This window comes from Triticum aestivum, chromosome 4B (assembly GCF_018294505.1).
Source record: "Triticum aestivum cultivar Chinese Spring chromosome 4B, IWGSC CS RefSeq v2.1, whole genome shotgun sequence".
In the NCBI taxonomy this organism is placed as follows: Eukaryota; Viridiplantae; Streptophyta; class Magnoliopsida; order Poales; family Poaceae; genus Triticum; species Triticum aestivum.
Genome location: NC_057804.1, coordinates 599,840,691 through 599,849,169, shown reverse-complemented (window position 1 = coordinate 599,849,169; position 8,479 = coordinate 599,840,691).

Sequence of the window (8,479 nt, the reverse complement as noted above, 5' to 3'; positions counted from 1 at the left end):
GAAGGCTGGCTTACCACTCGGTAGGATTTTAGAAAACTTAGGCGAGCACTGGGCTATAGCTAAGCCCTCGAGTGGAAGGTTGGCTTACCACTCGGTAGGATTTTGTTTTACTTAGGCGAATCAGATTTGCAGCTAAGCCTCCGAGTGGAAGGCTGGCTTACCACTCGGTAGGATTTTAGAAAACTTAGGCGAGCACTAGGCTGCAGCTAAGCCCCCGAGTGGAAGGCTGGCTTACCACTCGGTAGGATTTTGTTTACTTAGGCGAAACGGATTCGCAGCTAAGCCTCCGAGTGGAAGACTGGCTTACCACTCGGTAGGATTTTTTACAAGCTTAGGCGAACCGGGTTCGCAGCTAAGCTACCCACTGGGGGACAGATTTATGAGGGCAAAAGCAATGACAATTACTAAGAAAATTATGAAACTCTTGTCTTTGATGGATATACTACAGGAGTACTTTTTATTACAACTCATCCGAATAAAAAACTTAAGTATAAAAAGGGCGGAGTAAGTCCGTGTTCCATGCTCTGGGCTCGTCAATCTGGTGCTCGACATTGTAAAGGCGGTATGCCCCATTATGGAGAACCTTGGTGACGATTAAGGGACCTTCCCAAGTAGGAGCAAGCTTGTGTGGTTTCTGTTGATCCACTCGGAGAACTAAATCTCCCTCCTGGAAAGCTCGACTCTTCACATTTCTGGCATGGAAGCGACGCAAGTCCTACTGGTAAATGGTCGATCGGATCAAGGCCATCTCTCTTTCTTCTTCTAGAAGGTCGACCGCGTCCTGTCGGGCTTGCTCTGCTTCAGCTTCGGTGTAGAGTTCGACTCGGGGTGCGTTGTGAAGCAGGTCACTCGGCAAGACTGCTTCAGCTCCGTAGACCAAGAAGAACGGAGTCCTCCCAGTCGACTGATTTGGCGTGGTCCTTAATCCCCAAAGCACCAACGGAAGTTCATCGACCCATGCACCAGCTGCGTGTTTGAGGTCGCGCAACAGTCGGGGTTTCAGCCCTTTGAGAATTAAGCCATTTGCTCGTTCTGCTTGTCCATTCGACTGAGGGTGAGCGACTGAAGCGTAGTCGACTCGTGTACCCTGAGATGCGCAGAAGGCTCTGAACTCTTCGGAGTCGAAGTTTGACCCATTGTCCGTGATGATACTGTGGGGAACTCCATATCTGAATACCAACTCCCTGATGAAGCTGACAGCGGTGCCGGCATCCAGATTCTTGATGGGTTTAGCCTCGATCCACTTAGTGAACTTGTCGACTGCTACCAACACATGGGTGTAGCCGTTTCTGCCTGTCCTCAGAGGTCCAACCATATCCAGTCCCCATACAGCAAAAGGCCAGACGAGTGGAATGGTCTTCAAGGCTGAGGCGGGTTTGTGTGACATATTGGAGTAAAATTGACATCCTTCACACTTGTCGACTATCTCTTTCGCCATCTCATTTGCTCTGGGCCAGTAAAAACCCGCTCGGTATGCTTTAGCCACGATGGTCCGAGAGGATGCATGATGGCCACAGGTCCCCGAGTGGATGTCGTTGAGAATCATTCGACCTTCTTCTGGTGTTATGCATTTCTGGCTGACTCCAGTCGCACTTTCTCTGTATAACTGTCCCCTCATGACGGTGAAGGCTTTGGATCGGCGGACGATCTCTCGAGCCTCTTCTTCATTCTCGGGGAGCTCTTTCCTCAGAATATAGGCGATATAGGGCACTGTCCAGTCGGGAGTGATGACCAGAACTTCCATGATCAAGTCGACCACAGCTGGGACCTCGACTTCAGTCGGATCTGTGGCGCTTTTTGGCTGCGGGGCTTCCTTAGTGAAAGGATCTTCTTGAACCGACGGCGTGTGAACATGCTCCAAAAACACGCCACTCGGAATGGCTTCCCTCTTGGAACCTATCTTGCCAAGTCATCGGCTGCTTGATTTTTCAGTCGGGGAACGTGATGGAGCTCTAATCCCTCAAATTTCTTCTCCAGCTTTCTGACTGCATTGCAGTATCCAGTCATGGCTGGGCTTCTGACGTCCCACTCCTTCATCACTTGGTTGACCACTAAGTCCGAGTCGCCGTAGACCATGAGGCGACGGACGCCGAGTGAAATGGCCATACGCAACCCGTACAAGAGTGCTTCGTATTCTGCTTCATTGTTGGAGGAATCAAAGTGAATCTGGAGTACATATCTGAGCTTATCTCCTCGGGGGGAAACCAAGACCACTCCGGCACCGGAACCATTCAGCATTTTGGAGCCATCGAAGAACATAGTCCAGTGCTCCGATTGAACTTGGGTCGGTAACTGCTGTTCAGTCCACTCGGCGAGGAAATCTGCTATTGCTTGGGACTTGATAGCTTTCTTTGCCTCAAATCTGATATCTAGGGGAAGAAGTTCAATCGCCCATTTTGCCACTCGACCGGTTGCGTCTCTGTTGTGCAGAATCTCTGATAAGGGGGCGTCGGTGACGACTGTGATAATATGGTCAGAGAAGTAGTGAGCAACTTTCTTCGTGGTCATATAAATCCCATATACAAGCTTCTGATAATGAGGGAATCGTTGCTTGGATGGGGTCAGGACTTCGGAAATGTAATACACTGGGCGCTGAACTTTGAAGGCTTTCCCTTCTTCTTCCCGCTCGACCGTAAGTACAGTACTGACGACTTGTCCTGTGGCTGCAATGTAAAGCAGCAAAGGCTCTTTGCTGATTGGGGCAGCAAGCACCGGCTGGGTGGAAAGCAGGGTTTTTAACTCTGCAAACGCTGCATCAGCTTCTGGAGTCCACTCGAACTTGTCTGACTTCTTCATCAGTCGGTAAAGAGGCAATGCCTTTTCACCGAGGCGAGAGATGAATCGACTTAACGCGGCCAAGCATCCAGTAAGTTTCTGGACATCGTGCACACGCACGGGGCGTTTCATTTGGAGTATAGTGCCAACTTTTTCTGGGTTGGCGTCGATTCCTCGTTCGGAAACGAGAAAACCGAGTAACTTTCCGCCAGGAACTCCGAATGTGCACTTTGATGGATTAAGCTTGATATCATACCTCCTGAGGTTGGCAAATGTTTCAGCGAGGTCAGTCAGCAGGTCGGAACCTTTCCGTGACTTGACCACAATGTCATCCATGTACGCTTCCACATTCCGACTGATTTGAGTGAGCAAACACTTCTGAATCATCCTCATGAACGTGGCTCCGGCATTCTTGAGGCCGAATGGCATGGTGACATAACAGAAGCACCCGAATGGGGTGATGAAAGCCGTTTTGATCTCATCGGGTCCAAACAGACGGATCTGATGGTACCCGGAATAAGCGTCCAAGAAAGAAAGTCGCTCACATCCCGCAGTCGAGTCGACTATTTGGTCGATGCGGGGAAGAGGAAAATGATCTTTCGGGCAGGCCCGATTGATATGCTTGAAATCGATGCACATGCGAAGCGAATTGTCCTTTTTGGGGACCATGACGACATTGGCGAGCCACTCGGAGTGGTAAATCTCTCGGATAAACTCTGCTGCTAGGAGCCGAGCCACTTCTTCGCCAATGGCCTTCCTTTTCTGGACGGCGGACCGTCGCAGATGTTCCTTCACAGGTTTTGCCTTTGAATCGACTCGTAGACGATGCTCAGCCAGTCCCCTGGGTACACCCGGCATGTCAGAAGGTTTCCATGCAAAGATGTCCCAGTTCTCACGGAGGAACTGGATGAGCGCTTCTTCCTATTTGGGGTCGAGTGTTGTGGAGATATGAGTCGGAGCAGCGTTTGGGTCGGTCGGGTGGATGTGAACGGGTTTTGTCTCACCGGACGACTGAAACGCTGATTCCGTAGCAGGCTTCTTGGCTCGCAACAAATCACTCGGGTCTGCATTCCTTTGGTGTTCCTGCCACTCTTCTGCCACCATCTGAGCATCGGCGATCTTCGAGCCTTTCTGGAAGCACTCTTCTGCCTTCTTGCGGTTACCAGTGACAGTGATCACGCCTTTAGGGCCAGGCATCTTTAGTTTGAGGTACACGTAACATGGTCGAGCCATAAAACGTGCATAAGCTGGCCTGCCCAAAATTGCATGATAGGCACTCTGGAAATCCACAACCTCAAATGTCAGCTTCTCTTTGCGGAAATTCTTTGAATCACCAAAAACTACGTCAAGAGCAATCTGGCCGAGTGATGCGGCCTTCTTGCCAGGGATGACTCCATAAAAACTCATGTTGCTTGTGCTCAGCCTGGACATCGGAATGCCCATCCCTTTCAGCGTCTCAGCATACAGTATATTCAAACTGCTGCCGCCGTCCATCAACACTTTGGTCAGTCGAGTGCCTTCAACGACGGGATCGACCACCAGCGCTTGCCTCCCAGGGGTGGCTATGTGCGTGGGGTGATCAGATTGGTCGAATGTAATGGCAGTCTGAGACCACTTCAGGTAATTGGGTGTTGACGGAGCAGCCATATTCACCTCTCGGTTTATAACTTTCAGTCGGTTTTTGCTCTCAACATCGGCAAAAATCATCAAGGTGGAATTGACCTGCGGATATTCCTCGTCACTATCCTCCTTGTCCTCAACCTTGTCCGACTCTTTTTCTTTGTCCTTGGCTGCTTCCCTTGGAACTGCTGTATCAGGAGTCGACACTGTCGAGTGGTATGCTTCGGGTAGATGAAATTACCCTCTTCGTCTTTCTTGGTGTGGATGTGACATGGTAAATCCAACACGTCATTTCCTTCTTTATCTTTACTTTCTTGGGGTTCCAAGGCCCCTTGGGTTTCCCTTTGAACTTTCCTTGGTTCAGGGCCAAGGCTTCTCCAGGAGCGGCTGGCTCGGCTTTACGCTTTTGCTTCCGACTGGAATTTCCGCCTCCGGTGTCCTGGGCGACTGACTTGTGCTTGCCGCTCCGGAGCCGATCCTCTTCCTCACCATTGGCATATTTGGTGGCTATTTCCATCATTCGACTCAGAGACATGTCTCCGGTTCGACCGAATTTCAGACTTAGCTCTCTGTACTTTACGCCCTCCTTGAAGGCGCAAACTGCCTGGTGATCAGATACATTTTCTACTGTGTGATGCAGTGTGATCCATCTCTGGATGTAATCCCTCAGAGTCTCATTCGACTTCTGTACACAAGATTGCAGCTCTGTCAGTCCCGCCGGCCGCTTGCACGTTCCTTCGAACGTCCTGACAAACACTCGGGAGAGGTCCTCCCACGTGTAGATGCTGCTGGGTGTCAACTGATTCAGCCATGCCCTGGCTGACCCTTCCAACATGAGAGGCAGATGCTTCATGGCCACCTCGTCATTTCCACCGCCGATCTGAACAGCCACTCGGTAGTCCTCAAGCCAAGTATCGGGCTTGGACTCACCGTTGAACTTGCTGACTCCAGTCGCCAACCTGAAGTTGGGAGGAATCACCGCGGCTCTGATGGCTCTGCTGAAACACTCTGGTCCGGAGACGTGCACTCGGCTGCTGGTGGGTACATCTCTGTCATTACCCTCTCTGTGGGCTCTGTTCCGGTCGACCAGACCTTGAACGATGATGGATCTCGCATCAAAGCCTGGTTCTCTGGGGTCGACTGGAATTCTTCGCCCGCCACTGTACTGGCGTCTGTCATCCTGCTGTCGAGGCATATATGATCCACCCCTCCGGGGAGGAGTGGGCACTCGACGTCGATCGTTGCGATCGACTCGGTGATCATCCTGCTCATAGTTCCTGTACTGATCGTGTCGGTCGCCATGCCCTTCACGCCTCGGGGGCGATCTGGGGCTATGAGCTGACTGGACAGTATTCGCTGCCACGGACCTGCTATGAATCCTGTTCCGCGACTGCGACACAGCCGAATTCTGATCTCCAGCTGCCCGGAGCAAATCCCTGATCTGCATCAAGCCTCTGCCAGCCTCTGACTGGGAAGGCTGAATCGACTCTGCTATACGTGTTGCAGCTGCCAAATTCTGGATTGGAGTGCGGTATACCTGAGTCGGGGGTTTGAAAAGTTGGCGTCGACTGGAGTCTGGAATCCGTTGCCGCACGCGCTCGTCGAGTGCCCGCTGAAGGTTCTCCAATCGAGTGCGCTCAGCCAGGTTGGCCAAGCGCGCGTCCTCTAAGGCGCGAGCCTTAGGGGTTTCTCCAACGATCGGAGTATGGAGTGCATCCATGTTCCGGCGGCGAAGCTCTTCCCTCTGCTGCGAATCGAGGGGCTCGGGGCGGTACTCCTCATGGTCGTGCGACGAATCGCCCCTGCCGTTGCCTCCCTCGGCGCCAGGAAAGCCGGGAGGAATGTGCGGCCCATTGACCATCAGGATCTCCGCCGCTGGATCACTGTTGTCGCATTCGGATGCAGTCTCTGCGGAGCCAGTCGACAGGTCGAACATGCCGTAGAGAGATTCGTCGGGCTCGATTGCCGCGACTTGGGCAGCGGTCGACTGGCGAGCCACTGCGTGCCTCACCCACCGCTGGAGCCTCGACCGACCGGAGCGCTTACGCCGGCGGGAAGCTGGGAGGGAGGATGACACGAAAACCGGCCGATACTGAGTCGACGGTTGCCGCAGAAGGACGTCACGGACGCATGCTCGAAAATGCGTTGCTCCATGGACCGGGAGCGCATCCACGTCGAGCGGAGCCTCCTGCAGCCAGGCAGAGTCGTCGGCGACGAATGTGAGCGCGCCGAGACGGATCTCGCGGCCCTCAACCAAAACTCCACCTGAAACCATGATGATGGGAATTGAAAAGATTGCAACTTCTCCAACAAGTCGCTAAGACACCTGCCCCACGGTGGGCGCCAACTGTCGTGGTTCTAAGTCTGACAGTAGAATGGGGGGTAGGTATGGAGAGGCAAGATCCTAGCTATGGAGCAGTTGTACACACAAGTGTTTTACGAGTTCAGGCCCTTCTCGGAGGAAGTAACAGCCCTACGTCTCGGAGCCCGGAGGCGGTCGACTGGATTATGTGTGTGAGAGGTACAGGGGTGCGAACCCTTCTACCAATGGAGGGGGTGGCTTATATAGAGGACGCCAAGACCCCAGCCAGCCCACGTAGCAGAGGGTTAAAATACATTAAGGTCTGGCGTTACTGGTAATGCCCTACATAAAGTGCCATCATGACCATTAAGACTACTTAATTACAGACCGTTTGGATACAGAATAGATCCTAAACTCCTGATGGTCGAGTGAGTCTTCATGGTCGAGTGCCTTCAGGTTCGTCGAGTGTCTTCTAGTCCGTCAAGTGGAATCCCTCTTGGTCGACTGGAAGACAGCTTCTTCTAAGAGATGTCCTTGGGGAGGGTACCTTGGTCAGGTTCATGACCCTACCCTAGGTACATGACTTCATCAGCGCCCACCCCTACGGGGTGCGCCCCATGTCTTCTGGGCCCCCTGGTGGCCCCCCGGTGTCCATCTTCCGCTATATGAAGGCTTTTACCTTGGAAAAAATCGTGGGCAAGCTTACGGGACGAAACTCCGCCGCCACGAGGTGGAGCCTTGGCGGAACCAATCTAGAACTCCGGCAGAGCTGTTCTGCCGGGGATACTTCCCTCCGGGAGGGGGAAATCATCACCATCGTCATCACCAATGATCCTCCCACCGGGAGAGGGTCAATCTCCATCAACATCTTCACTAGCACCATCTCCTCTCAAACCCTAGTTCATCTCTTGTATCCAATCTTGTATCCAAAACAATAAATTGGTACATGTGGGTTGCTAGTAGTGTTGATTACTCCTTGTAGTTGATACTTATTGGTTTACTTGGTGGAAGATCATATGTTCAGATCCTTAATGCATATTATTAGACCTCTGATTATGAACATGAATATGCTTTGTGAGTAGTTACGTTTGTTCCTGAGGACATGGGTGAAGTCTTGCTATTAGTAGTCATGTGAATTTGGTATTCGTTCGATATTTTGATGAGATGTATGTTGTCTTTCCTCTAGTGGTGTTATGTGAACGTCGACTACATGACACTTCACCATTATTGGGCCTAGAGGAAGGCATTGGGAAGTAATAAGTAGATGATGGGTTGCTAAAATGACAGAAGCTTAAACCCTAGTTTATGTGTTGCTTCGTTAGGGGCTGATTTGGATCCATATGTTTAATGTTGTTGTTAGGTTTACCTTAATACTTTTGTTGTAGTTGCGGATGCTTGCAATAGGGGTTAATCATAAGTGGGATGCTTGTCCAAGTAAGGGCAGTACCCAAGCACCGGTCCACCCACATATCAAATTATCAAAGTACCGAACGCGAATCATATGAACATGATGAAACTAGCTTGACGATAATTCCCATGTGTCCTCGGGAGCGCTTTTCTCATTATAAGAAATTATCCAGGCTTATCCTTTGCTAAAAAAGGATTGGGCCATCTTGTTGCACCTTATTTACTTTGCTTGTTACTCGTTACAATTTATCTTATCACAAAACTATCTATTACTTACAATTTCAGTGCTTGCAGAGAAAACCTTACTGAAAACCGCTTATCATTTCCTTCTGCTCCTTGTTGGGTTCGACACTCTTACTTATCGAAAGGACTACG